This window comes from Anomaloglossus baeobatrachus, chromosome 4 (genome assembly GCF_048569485.1).
Source record: "Anomaloglossus baeobatrachus isolate aAnoBae1 chromosome 4, aAnoBae1.hap1, whole genome shotgun sequence".
In the NCBI taxonomy this organism is placed as follows: Eukaryota; Metazoa; Chordata; class Amphibia; order Anura; family Aromobatidae; genus Anomaloglossus; species Anomaloglossus baeobatrachus.
This window is the reverse complement of record NC_134356.1, coordinates 240,464,413-240,478,181: the sequence shown is the minus strand read 5'-3', so window position 1 is coordinate 240,478,181 and position 13,769 is coordinate 240,464,413.

Sequence of the window (13,769 nt, the reverse complement as noted above, 5' to 3'; positions counted from 1 at the left end):
TCGCTTCAAAATGGCCAAAAGATGCAATACCCCCCGAAAGGAACAATTTCGCTTCAAAATGGCCAAAAGTTGCAATACCCCCCCAAAGGAACAATTTCGCCTCAAATGGCAAAAAATTGCAATACCCCCCCAAAGGAACAATTTCGCTTAAAAATGGCCAAAAGTTGCTATACCCCCCCAAAGGAACAATTTCGCCTCAAAATGGCAAAAAATTGCAATACCCCCCAAAGGAACAATTTTGCCTCAAAATGCCGAAAAGTTGCAATACCCCCCCAAAGGAACAATTTCGCCTCAAAATGCCGAAACGTTGCAATACCCCCCGAAAGGAACAATTTCGCTTCAAAATGGCCAAAAGATGCAATATCCCCCGAAAGCAACAATTTCGCCTCAAAATGAAAAAAAAATTGCAATACCCCCCAAAGGAACAATTTCGCTTCAAAATGGCCAAAAGTTGCAATACCCCCCCAAAGGAACAATTTCGCCTCAAAATGCCGAAAAGTTGCAATACCCCCCGAAAGGAACAATTTCGCTTCAATATGGCCAAAAGTTGCAATACCCCCCCAAAGGAACAATTTCGCCTCAAAATGGCAAAAAATTGCAATACCCCCCCAAAGGAACAATTTCGCCTCAAAATGCCGAAAAGTTGCAATACCCCCCGAAAGGAACAATTTCGCTTCAAAATGGCCAAAAGTGTCAATACCCCCCCAAAGCAACAATTTCGCCTCAAAATTGCAAAAAATTGCAATACCCCCCAAAGGAACAATTTCGCTTCAAAATGGCCAAAAGTTGCAATACCCCCCCAAAGGAACAATTTCGCCTCAAAATGGCAAAAAATTGCAATACCCCCCAAAGGAACAATTTCGCCTCAAAATGCCGAAAAGTTGCAATACCCCCCGAAAGGAACAATTTCGCTTCAAAATGGCCAAAAGTTGCAATAACCCCCCAAAGGAACAATTTCGCCTCAAAATGGCAAAAAATTGCAATACCTCCCCAAAGGAACAATTTCGCCTCAAAATGCCGAAAAGTTGCAATACCCCCCGAAAGGAACAATTTCGCTTCAAAATGGCCAAAAGTTGCAATACCCCCCAAAAGGAACAATTTCGCCTCAAAATGGCAAAAAATTGCAATACCCCCCCAAAGGAACAATTTTGCCTCAAAATGCCGAAAAGTTGCAATACCCCCCCAAAGGAACAATTTCGCTTCAAAATTGCCAAAAGTTGCAATACCCCCCAAAGGAACAATTTCGCCTCAAAATGAAAAAAAAATTGCAATACCCCCCCAAAGGAACAATTTTGCCTCAAAATGCCGAAAAGTTGCAATACCCCCCGAAAGGAACAATTTCGCTTCAAAATGGCCAAAAGTTGTTATAACCCCCTCAAAGGAACAATTTTGCCTCAAAATGCCAAAAAATTGCAATACTCCCCAAAGGAACAATTTCGCCTCAAAATGCCGAAAAGTTGCAATACCCCCCAAAGGAACAATTTCGCTTCAAAATGGCCAAAAGTTGCAATACCCCCCCAAAGGAACAATTTCGCCTCAAAATGCCGAAAAGTTGCAATACCCCCCGAAAGGAACAATTTTGCTTCAAAATGGCCAAAAGATGCAATATCCCCCAAAGCAACAATTTCGCCTCAAAATGAAAAAAAAATTGCAATACCCCCCCAAAGGAACAATTTCGTTTCAAAATGCAGAAAAGTTGCAATACCCCCCCAAAGGAACAATTTCACCTCAAAATGCCGAAAAGTTGCAATACCCCCCGAAAGGAACAATTTCGCTTCAAAATGGCCAAAAGTTGCAAAACCCCCCCAAAGGAACAATTTCGCCTCAAAATGGCAAAAAATTGCAATACCCCCCCAAAGGAATAATTTCGCCTCAAAATGGCCAAAAATTGTAATACCCCCCAAGGGAACAATTTCGCTTCAATATGGCCAAAAGTTGCAATACCCCCCCAAAGGAACAATTTCGCCTCAAAATGGAAAAAAATTGCAATACCCCCCCAAAGGAACAATTTCGCTTAAAAATGGCCAAAAGTTGCAATACCCCCCAAAGGAACAATTTCGCCTCAAAATGCCGAAAAGTTGCAATACCCCCCGAAAGGAACAATTTCGCTTCAAAATGGCCAAAAGTTGCAATACCCCCCCAAAGGAACAATTTCGCCACAAAATGGAAAAAAAATTGCAATACCCCCCCAAAGGAACATTTTCGCTTCAAAATGGCCAAAAGTTGCAATACCCCCCAAAGGAACAATTTCGCCTCAAAATGGCAAAAAATTGCAATACCCCCCAAAGGAACAATTTCGCCTCAAAATACCGAAAAGTTGCAATACCCCCCAAAGGAACAATTTCGCTTCAAAATGGCCAAAAGTTGCAATACCCCCCCAAAGGAACAATTTCGCCTCAAAATGCCGAAAAGTTGCAATACCCCCGAAAGGAACAATTTCGCTTCAATATGGCCAAAAGTTGCAATACCCCCCCAAAGCAACAATTTCGCCTCAAAATGGCAAAAAATTGCAATACCCCCCAAAGGAACAATTTCGCTTCAAAATGGCCAAAAGTTGCAATACCCCCCAAAGGAACAATTTCGCCTCAAAATGGCAAAAAATTGCAATACCCCCCAAAGGAACAATTTCGCCTCAAAATGCCGAAAAGTTGCAATACCCCCCGAAAGGAACAATTTCGCTTCAAAATGGCCAAAAGTTGCAATACCCCCCCAAAGGAACAATTTCGCCTCAAAATGGCAAAAAATTGCAATACCTCCCCAAAGGAACAATTTCGTCTCAAAATGCCGAAAAGTTGCAATACCCCCCGAAAGGAACAATTTCGCTTCAAAATGGCCAAAAGTTGCAATACCCCCCCAAAAGAACAATTTCGCCTCAAAATGGCAAAAAATTGCAATACCCCCCAAAGGAACAATTTCGCCTCAAAATGCCGAAAAGTTGCAATACCTCCCGAAAGTAACAATTTCGCTTCAAAATGGCCAAAAGTTGCAATACCCCCCCAAAGGAACAATTTCACCTCAAAATGGCAAAAAATTGCAATACCCCCCCAAAGAACAATTTTGCCTCAAAATGCCGAAAAGTTGCAATACCCCCCGAAAGGAACAATTTCGCTTCAAAATGGCCAAAAGTTGTTATAACCCCCTCAAAGAAACAATTTTGCCTCAAAATGCCAAAAAATTGCAATACTCCCCAAAGGAACAATTTCGCCTCAAAATGCCGAAAAGTTGCAATATCCCCCAAAGGAACAATTTCGCTTCAAAATGGCCAAAAGTTGCAATACCCCCCCAAAGGAACAATTTCGCCTCAAAATGCCGAAAAGTTGCAATACCCCCCGAAAGGAACAATTTCGCTTCAAAATGGCCAAAAGATGCAATATCCCCCAAAGCAACAATTTCGCCTCAAAATGAAAAAAAAATTGCAATACCCCCCAAAGGAACAATTTCGTTTCAAAATGCAGAAAAGTTGCAATACCCCCCCAAACGAACAATTTCACCTCAAAATGCCGAAAAGTTGCAATACCCCCCGAAAGGAACAATTTCGCTTCAAAATGGCCAAAAGTTGCAATACCCTCCCAAAGGAACAATTTCGCCTCAAAATGGCAAAAAATTGCAATACCTCCCCAAAGGAACAATTTCGTCTCAAAATGCCGAAAAGTTGCAATACCCCCCGAAAGGAACAATTTCGCTTCAAAATGGCCAAAAGTTGCAATACCCCCCCAAAGGAACAATTTCGCCTCAAAATGGCAAAAAATTGCAATACCCCCCAAAGGAACAATTTCGCCTCAAAATGCCGAAAAGTTGCAATACCTCCCGAAAGGAACAATTTCGCTTCAAAATGGCCAAAAGTTGCAATACCCCCCCAAAGGAACAATTTCGCCTCAAAATGGCAAAAAATTGCAATACCTCCCCAAAGGAACAATTTCGCCTCAAAATGCCGAAAAGTTGCAATACCTTCCGAAAGTAACAATTTCGCTTCAAAATGGCCAAAAGTTGCAATACCCCCCCAAAGGAACAATTTCACCTCAAAATGGCAAAAAATTGCAATACCCCCCCAAAGGAACAATTTTGCCTCAAAATGCCGAAAAGTTGCAATACCCCCCGAAAGGAACAATTTCGCTTCAAAATGGCCAAAAGTTGTTAGAACCCCCTCAAAGGAACAATTTTGCCTCAAAATGCCAAAAAATTGCAATACTCCCCAAAGGAACAATTTCGCCTCAAAATGCCGAAAAGTTGCAATATCCCCCAAAGGAACAATTTCGCTTCAAAATGGCCAAAAGTTGCAATACCCCCCAAAGGAACAATTTCGCCTCAAAATGCCGAAAAGTTGCAATACCCCCCAAAAGGAACAATTTCGCTTCAAAATGGCCAAAAGATGCAATATACCCCAAAGCAACAATTTCGCCTCAAAATGAAAAAAAAATTGCAATACCCCCCAAAGGAACAATTTCGTTTCAAAATGCAGAAAAGTTGCAATACCCCCCCAAACGAACAATTTCACCTCAAAATGCCGAAAAGTTGCAATACCCCCCGAAAGGAACAATTTCGCTTCAAAATGGCCAAAAGTTGCAATACCCCCCCAAAGGAACAATTTCGCCTCAAAATGGCAAAAAATTGCAATACCTCCCCAAAGGAACAATTTCGTCTCAAAATGCCGAAAAGTTGCAATACCCCCCGAAAGGAACAATTTCGCTTCAAAATGGCCAAAAGTTGCAATACCCCCCCAAAGGAACAATTTCGCCTCAAAATGGCAAAAAATTGCAATACCCCCCAAAGGAACAATTTCGCCTCAAAATGCCGAAAAGTTGCAATACCTCCCGAAAGGAACAATTTCGCTTCAAAATGGCCAAAAGTTGCAATACCCCCCAAAGGAACAATTTCACCTCAAAATGGCAAAAAATTGCAATACCCCCCCAAAAGAACAATTTTGCCTCAAAATGCCGAAAAGTTGCAATACCCCCCGAAAGGAACAATTTCGCTTCAAAATGGCCAAAAGTTGTTATAACCCCCTCAAAGGAACAATTTTGCCTCAAAATGCCAAAAAATTGCAATACTCCCCAAAGGAACAATTTCGCCTCAAAATGCCGAAAAGTTGCAATATCCCCCAAAGGAACAATTTCGCTTCAAAATGGCCAAAAGTTGCAATACCCCCCCAAAGGAACAATTTCGCCTCAAAATGCCGAAAAGTTGCAATACCCCCCGAAAGGAACAATTTCGCTTCAAAATGGCCAAAAGATGCAATATCCCCCAAAGCAACAATTTCGCCTCAAAATGAAAAAAAATTGCAATACCCCCCAAAGGAACAATTTCGTTTCAAAATGCAGAAAAGTTGCAATACCCCCCCAAACGAACAATTTCACCTCAAAATGCCGAAAAGTTGCAATACCCCCCGAAAGGAACAATTTCGCTTCAAAATGGCCAAAAGTTGCAATACCCCCCCAAAGGAACAATTTCGCCTCAAAATGGAAAAAAAATTGCAATACCCCCCCAAAGGAACATTTTCGCTTCAAAATGGCCAAAAGTTGCAATACCCCCCAAAGGAACAATTTCGCCTCAAAATGGCAAATAATTGAAATACCCCCCAAAGGAACAATTTCGCTTCAAAATGGCCAAAAGTTGCAATACCCCCCCAAAGGAACAATTTCGCCTCAAAATGCCGAAAAGTTGCAATACCCCCCGAAAGGAACAATTTCGCTTCAATATGGCCAAAATTTGCAATACCCCCCCAAAGGAACAATTTCGCCTCAAAATGGCAAAAAATTGCAATACCCCCCCAAAGGAACAATTTCGCCTCAAAATGCCGAAAAGTTGCAATACCCCCCGAAAGGAACAATTTCGCTTCAAAATGGCCAAAAGTGTCAATACCCCCCCAAAGCAACAATTTCGCCTCAAAATGGCAAAAAATTGCAATACCCCCCCAAAGGAACAATTTCCCTTCAAAATGGCCAAAAGTTGCAATACCCCCCCAAAGGAACAATTTCGCCTCAAAATGGCAAAAAATTGCAATACCCCCCAAAGGAACAATTTCGCCTCAAAATGCCGAAAAGTTGCAATACCCCCCCAAAGGAACAATTTCGCATGAAAATGGCCAAAAGTTGCAATACCCCCCCAATGGAACAATTTCGCCTCAAAATGCCGAAAAGTTGCAATACCCCCCGAAAGGAACAATTTCGCTTCAAAATGGCCAAAAGTTGCAATACCCCCCCAAAGGAACAATTTCAACTCAAAATGCCGAAAAGTTGCAATACCCCCCGAAAGGAACAATTTCGCTTCAAAATGGCCAAAAGATGCAATACCCCCCGAAAGGAACAATTTCGCTTCAAAATGGCCAAAAGTTGCAATACCCCCCCAAAGGAACAATTTCGCCTCAAATGGCAAAAAATTGCAATACCCCCCAAAGAAACAATTTCGCTTAAAAATGGCCAAAAGTTGCTATACCCCCCCAAAGGAACAATTTCGCCTCAAAATGGCAAAAAATTGCAATACCCCCCAAAGGAACAATTTTGCCTCAAAATGCCGAAACGTTGCAATACCCCCCGAAAGGAACAATTTTGCTTCAAAATGGCCAAAAGATGCAATATCCCCCGAAAGCAACAATTTCGCCTCAAAATGAAAAAAAAATTGCAATACCCTCCAAAGGAACAATTTCACCTCAAAATGCCGAAAAGTTGCAATACCCCCCGAAAGGAACATTTTCGCTTCAAAATGGCCAAAAGTTGCAATACCCCCCAAAGGAACAATTTCGCCTCAAAATGGCAAAAAATTGCAATACCCCCAAAGGAACAATTTCGCTTCAAAATGGCCAAAAGTTGCAATACCCCCCCAAAGGAACAATTTCGCCTCAAAATGCCGAAAAGTTGCAATACCCCCCGAAAGGAACAATTTCGCTTCAATATGGCCAAAAGTTGCAATACCCCCCCAAAGGAACAATTTCGCCTCAAAATGGCAAAAAATTGCAATACCCCCCCAAAGGAACAATTTCGCCTCAAAATGCCGAAAAGTTGCAATACCCCCCGAAAGGAACAATTTCGCTTCAAAATGGCCAAAAGTGTCAATACCCCCCCAAAGCAACAATTTCGCCTCAAAATGGCAAAAAATTGCAATACCCCCCAAAGGAACAATTTCGCCTCAAAATGCCGAAAAGTTGCAATACCCCCCGAAAGGAACAATTTCGCTTCAAAATGGCCAAAAGATGCAATACCCCCCGAAAGGAACAATTTCGCTTCAAAATGGCCAAAAGTTGCAATACCCCCCCAAAGGAACAATTTCGCCTCAAATGGCAAAAAATTGCAATACCCCCCCAAAGAAACAATTTCGCTTAAAAATGGCCAAAAGTTGCTATACCCCCCCAAAGGAACAATTTCGCCTCAAAATGGCAAAAAATTGCAATACCCCCCAAAGGAACAATTTTGCCTCAAAATGCCGAAACGTTGCAATACCCCCCGAAAGGAACAATTTTGCTTCAAAATGGCCAAAAGATGCAATATCCCCCGAAAGCAACAATTTCGCCTCAAAATGAAAAAAAAATTGCAATACCCCCCAAAGGAACAATTTCGTTTCAAAATGCAGAAAAGTTGCAATACCCCCCCAAAGGAACAATTTCACCTCAAAATGCCGAAAAGTTGCAATACCCCCCGAAAGGAACATTTTCGCTTCAAAATGGCCAAAAGTTGCAATACCCCCCAAAGGAACAATTTCGCCTCAAAATGGCAAAAAATTGCAATACCCCCAAAGGAACAATTTCGCTTCAAAATGGCCAAAAGTTGCAATACCCCCCCAAAGGAACAATTTCGCCTCAAAATGCCGAAAAGTTGCAATACCCCCCGAAAGGAACAATTTCGCTTCAATATGGCCAAAAGTTGCAATACCCCCCCAAAGGAACAATTTCGCCTCAAAATGGCAAAAAATTGCAATACCCCCCCAAAGGAACAATTTCGCCTCAAAATGCCGAAAAGTTGCAATACCCCCCGAAAGGAACAATGTCGCTTCAAAATGGCCAAAAGTGTCAATACCCCCCCAAAGCAACAATTTCGCCTCAAAATTGCAAAAAATTGCAATACCCCCCAAGGGAACAATTTCGCTTCAAAATGGCCAAAAGTTGCAATACCCCCCCAAAGGAACAATTTCGCCTCAAAATGGCAAAAAATTGCAATACCCCCCAAAAGGAACAATTTCGCCTCAAAATGCCGAAAAGTTGCAATACCCCCCGAAAGGAACAATTTCGCTTCAAAATGGCCAAAAGTTGCAATACCCCCCCAAAGGAACAATTTCGCCTCAAAATGGCAAAAAATTGCAATACCCCCAAAAGGAACAATTTCGCCTCAAAATGCCGAAAAGTTGCAATACCCCCCGAAAGGAACAATTTCGCTTCAAAATGGCCAAAAGTTGCAATACCCCCCCAAAGGAACAATTTCGCCTCAAAATGGAAAAAAAATTGCAATACCCCCCAAAGGAACATTTTCGCTTCAAAATGGCCAAAAGTTGCAATACCCCCCAAAGGAACAATTTCGCCTCAAAATGGCAAAAAATTGCAATACCCCCCAAAGGAACAATTTCGCTTCAAAATGGCCAAAAGTTGCAATACCCCCCCAAAGGAACAATTTCGCCTCAAAATGCCGAAAAGTTGCAATACCCCCCGAAAGGAACAATTTCGCTTCAATATGGCCAAAAGTTGCAATACCCCCCCAAAGGAACAATTTCGCCTCAAAATGGCAAAAAATTGCAATACCCCCCCAAAGGAACAATTTCGCCTCAAAATGCCGAAAAGTTGCAATACCCCCCGAAAGGAACAATTTCCCTTCAAAATGGCCAAAAGTTGCAATACCCCCGCAAAGGAACAATTTCGCCTCAAAATGGCAAAAAATTGCAATACCCCCCAAAGGAACAATTTCGCCTCAAAATGCCGAAAAGTTGCAATACCCCCCCAAAGGAACAATTTCGCCTCAAAATGGCAAAAAATTGCAATACCCCCAAAAGGAACAATTTCGCCTCAAAATGCCGAAAAGTTGCAATACCCCCCGAAAGGAACAATTTCGCTTCAAAATGGCCAAAAGTTGCAATACCCCCCCAAAGGAACAATTTCGCCTCAAAATGGAAAAAAAATTGCAATACCCCCCAAAGGAACATTTTCGCTTCAAAATGGCCAAAAGTAACAATTTCGCCTCAAAATGGCAAAAAATTGCAATACCCCCCAAAGGAACAATTTCGCTTCAAAATGGCCAAAAGTTGCAATACCCCCCCAAAGGAACAATTTCGCCTCAAAATGCCGAAAAGTTGCAATACCCCCCGAAAGGAACAATTTCGCTTCAATATGGCCAAAAGTTGCAATACCCCCCCAAAGGAACAATTTCGCCTCAAAATGGCAAAAAATTGCAATACCCCCCCAAAGGAACAATTTCGCCTCAAAATGCCGAAAAGTTGCAATACCCCCCGAAAGGAACAATTTCCCTTCAAAATGGCCAAAAGTTGCAATACCCCCCAAAGGAACAATTTCGCCTCAAAATGGCAAAAAATTGCAATACCCCCCAAAGGAACAATTTCGCCTCAAAATGCCGAAAAGTTGCAATACCCCCCCAAAGGAACAATTTCGCATGAAAATGGCCAAAAGTTGCAATACCCCATCAATGGAACAATTTCGCCTCAAAATGCCGAAAAGTTGCAATACCCCCCGAAAGGAACAATTTCTCTTCAAAATGGCCAAAAGTTGCAATACCCCCCCAAAAGAACAATTTCAACTCAAAATGCCGAAAAGTTGCAATACCCCCCGAAAGGAACAATTTCGCTTCAAAATGGCCAAAAGATGCAATACCCCCCGAAAGGAACAATTTCGCTTCAAAATGGCCAAAAGTTGCAATACCCCCCCAAAGGAACAATTTCGCCTCAAATGGCAAAAAATTGCAATACCCCCCCAAAGGAACAATTTCGCTTAAAAATGGCCAAAAGTTGCTATACCCCCCCAAAGGAACAATTTCGCCTCAAAATGGCCAAAAATTGCAATACCCTCCCAAAGGAACAATTTCGCCTCAAAATGCCGAAAAGTTGCAATACCCCCGAAAGGAACATTTTCGCTTCAAAATGGCCAAAAGTTGCAATATCCCCCAAAGGAACAATTTCGCCTCAAAATGAAAAAAAAATTGCAATACCCCCCCCAAAGGAACAATTTTGCCTCAAAATGCCGAAAAGTTGTAATACCCCCCGAAAGGAACAATTTCGCTTCAAAATGGCCAAAAGTTGTTATAACCCCCTCAAAGGAACAATTTTGCCTCAAAATGCCAAAATATTGCAATGCTCCCCAAAGGAACAATTTCGCCTCAAAATGCCGAAAAGTTGCAATACCCCCCAAAGGAACAATTTCGCTTCAAAATGGCCAAAAGTTGCAATACCCCCCAAAGGAACAATTTCACCTCAAAATGCCGAAAAGTTGCAATACCCCCCGAAAGGAACAATTTCGCTTCAAAATGGCCAAAAGATGCAATATCCCCCAAAGCAACAATTTCGCCTCAAAATGAAAAAAAAATTGCAATACCCCCCAAAGGAACAATTTCGTTTCAAAATGCAGAAAAGTTGCAATACCCCCCCAAACGAACAATTTCACCTCAAAATGCCGAAAAGTTGCAATACCCCCCGAAAGGAACAATTTTGCTTCAATATGGCCAAAAGTTGCAATACCCCCCCCAAAGCAACAATTTCGCGTCAAAATGGCAAAAATATTCAATACCCCCCCAAAGGAACAATTTCGCCTCAAAATGCCGAAAAGTTGCAATACCCCCCGAAAGGAACAATTTCGCTTCAAAATGGCCAAAAGTGTCAATACCCCCCCCCAAAGCAACAATTTCGCCTCAAAATGGCAAAAAATTTCAATACCCCCCCAAAGGAACAATTTCCCTTCAAAATGGCCAAAAGTTGCAATACCCCCCCAAAGCAACAATTTCGCCTCAAAATGGCAAAAAATTGCAATACCCCCCAAAGGAACAATTTCGCCTCAAAATGCCGAAAAGTTGCAATACCCCCCCAAAGGAACAATTTCGCATGAAAATGGCCAAAAGTTGCAATACCCCCCCAATGGAACAATTTTGCCTCAAAATGCCGAAAAGTTGCAATACCCCCCGAAAGGAACAATTTCGCTTCAAAATGGCCAAAAGTTGCAATACCCCCCCAAAGGAACAATTTCAACTCAAAATGCCGAAAAGTTGCAATACCCCCCGAAAGGAACAATTTCGCTTCAAAATGGCCAAAAGATGCAATACCCCCCGAAAGGAACAATTTCGCTTCAAAATGGCCAAAAGTTGCAATACCCCCCCAAAGGAACAATTTCGCCTCAAATGGCAAAAAATTGCAATACCCCCCCAAAGGAAGAATTTCGCTTAAAAATGGCCAAAAGTTGCTATACCCCCCCAAAGGAACAATTTCGCCTCAAAATGGCAAAAAATTGCAATACCCCCCAAAGGAACAATTTTGCCTCAAAATGCCGAAAAGTTGCAATACCCCCCCAAAGGAACAATTTCGCCTCAAAATGCCGAAACGTTGCAATACCCCCCGAAAGGAACAATTTCGCTTCAAAATGGCCAAAAGATGCAATATCCCCCGAAAGCAACAATTTCGCCTCAAAATGAAAAAAAAATTGCAATACCCCCCAAAGGAACAATTTCGTTTCAAAATGCAGAAAAGTTGCAATACCCCCCCAAAGGAACAATTTCACCTCAAAATGCCGAAAAGTTGCAATACCCCCCGAAAGGAACATTTTCGCTTCAAAATGGCCAAAAGTTGCAATACCCCCCCAAAGGAACAATTTCGCCTCAAAATGGCAAAAATTTGCAATACCTCCCCAAAGGAACAATTTCGCCTCAAAATGCCGAAAAGTTGCAATACCCCCCGAAAGGAACAATTTCGCTTCAAAATGGCCAAAAGTTGCAATACCCCCCCAAAGGAACAATTTCGCCTCAAAATGGAAAAAAAATTGCAATACCCCCCCAAAGGAACATTTTCGCTTCAAAATGGCCAAAAGTTGCAATACCCCCCAAAGGAACAATTTCGCCTCAAAATGGCAAAAAATTGCAATACCCCCCAAAGGAACAATTTCGCTTCAAAATGGCCAAAAGTTGCAATACCCCCCCAAAGGAACAATTTCGCCTCAAAATGCCGAAAAGTTGCAATACCCCCCGAAAGGAACAATTTCGCTTCAATATGGCCAAAAGTTGCAATACCCCCCCAAAGGAACAATTTCGCCTCAAAATGGCAAAAAATTGCAATACCCCCCCAAAGGAACAATTTCGCCTCAAATTGCCGAAAAGTTGCAATACCCCCCGAAAGGAACAATTTCGCTTCAAAATGGCCAAAAGTGTCAATACCCCCCCCAAAGCAACAATTTCGCCTCAAAATGGCAACAAATTGCAATACCCCCCCAAAGGAACAATTTCCCTTCAAAATGGCCAAAAGTTGCAATACCCCCCCAAAGGAACAATTTCGCCTCAAAATGGCAAAAAATTGCAATACCCCCCAAAGGAACAATTTCGCCTCAAAATGCCGAAAAGTTGCAATACCCCCCCAAAGGAACAATTTCGCATGAAAATGGCCAAAAGTTGCAATACCCCCCCAATGGAACAATTTTGCCTCAAAATGCCGAAAAGTTGCAATACCCCCCGAAAGGAACAATTTCGCTTCAAAATGGCCAAAAGTTGCAATACCCCCCCAAAGGAACAATTTCAACTCAAAATGCCGAAAAGTTGCAATACCCCCCGAAAGGAACAATTTCGCTTCAAAATGGCCAAAAGATGCAATATCCCCCGAAAGGAACAATTTCGCTTCAAAATGGCCAAAAGTTGCAATACCCCCCCAAAGGAACAATTTCGCCTCAAATGGCAAAAAATTGCAATACCCCCCCAAAGGAACAATTTCGCTTAAAAATGGCCAAAAGTTGCTATACCCCCCCAAAGGAACAATTTCGCTTCAAAATGGCCAAAAGTTGCAATACCCCCCCAAAGGAATAATTTCGCCTCAAAATGCCGAAACGTTGCAATACCCCCCAAAAGGAACAATTTCGCTTCAAAATGGCCAAAAGATACAATATCCCCCGAAAGCAACAATTTCGCCTCAAAATGAAAAAAAAATTGCAATACCCCCCAAAGGAACAATTTCGTTTCAAAATGCAGAAAAGTTGCAATACCCCCCCAAAGGAACAATTTCACCTCAAAATGCCGAAAAGTTGCAATACCCCCCGAAAGGAACATTTTCGCTTCAAAATGGCCAAAAGTTGCAATACCCCCCCAAAGGAACAATTTCGCCTCAAAATGCCGAAAAGTTGCAATACCCCCCGAAAGGAACAATTTCGCTTCAATATGGCCAAAAGTTGCAATACCCCCCCAAAGGAACAATTTCGCCTCAAAATGGCAAAAAATTGCAATACCCCCCCAAAGGAACAATTTCGCCTCAAAATGCCGAAAAGTTGCAATACCCCCCGAAAGGAACAATTTCGCTTCAAAATGGCCAAAAGTGTCAATACCCCCCCAAAGCAACAATTTCGCCTCAAAATTGCAAAAAATTGCAATACCCCCCAAAGGAACAATTTCGCTTCAAAATGGCCAAAAGTTGCAATACCCCCCCAAAGGAACAATTTTGCCTCAAAATGGCAAAAAATTGCAATACCCCCCAAAGGAACAATTTCGCCTCAAAATGCCGAAAAGTTGCAATACCCCCCGAAAGGAACAATTTCGCTTCAAAATGGCCAAAAGATGCAATATCCCCCCCAAAGCCACAATTTCGCCTCAAAATGAAAAAAA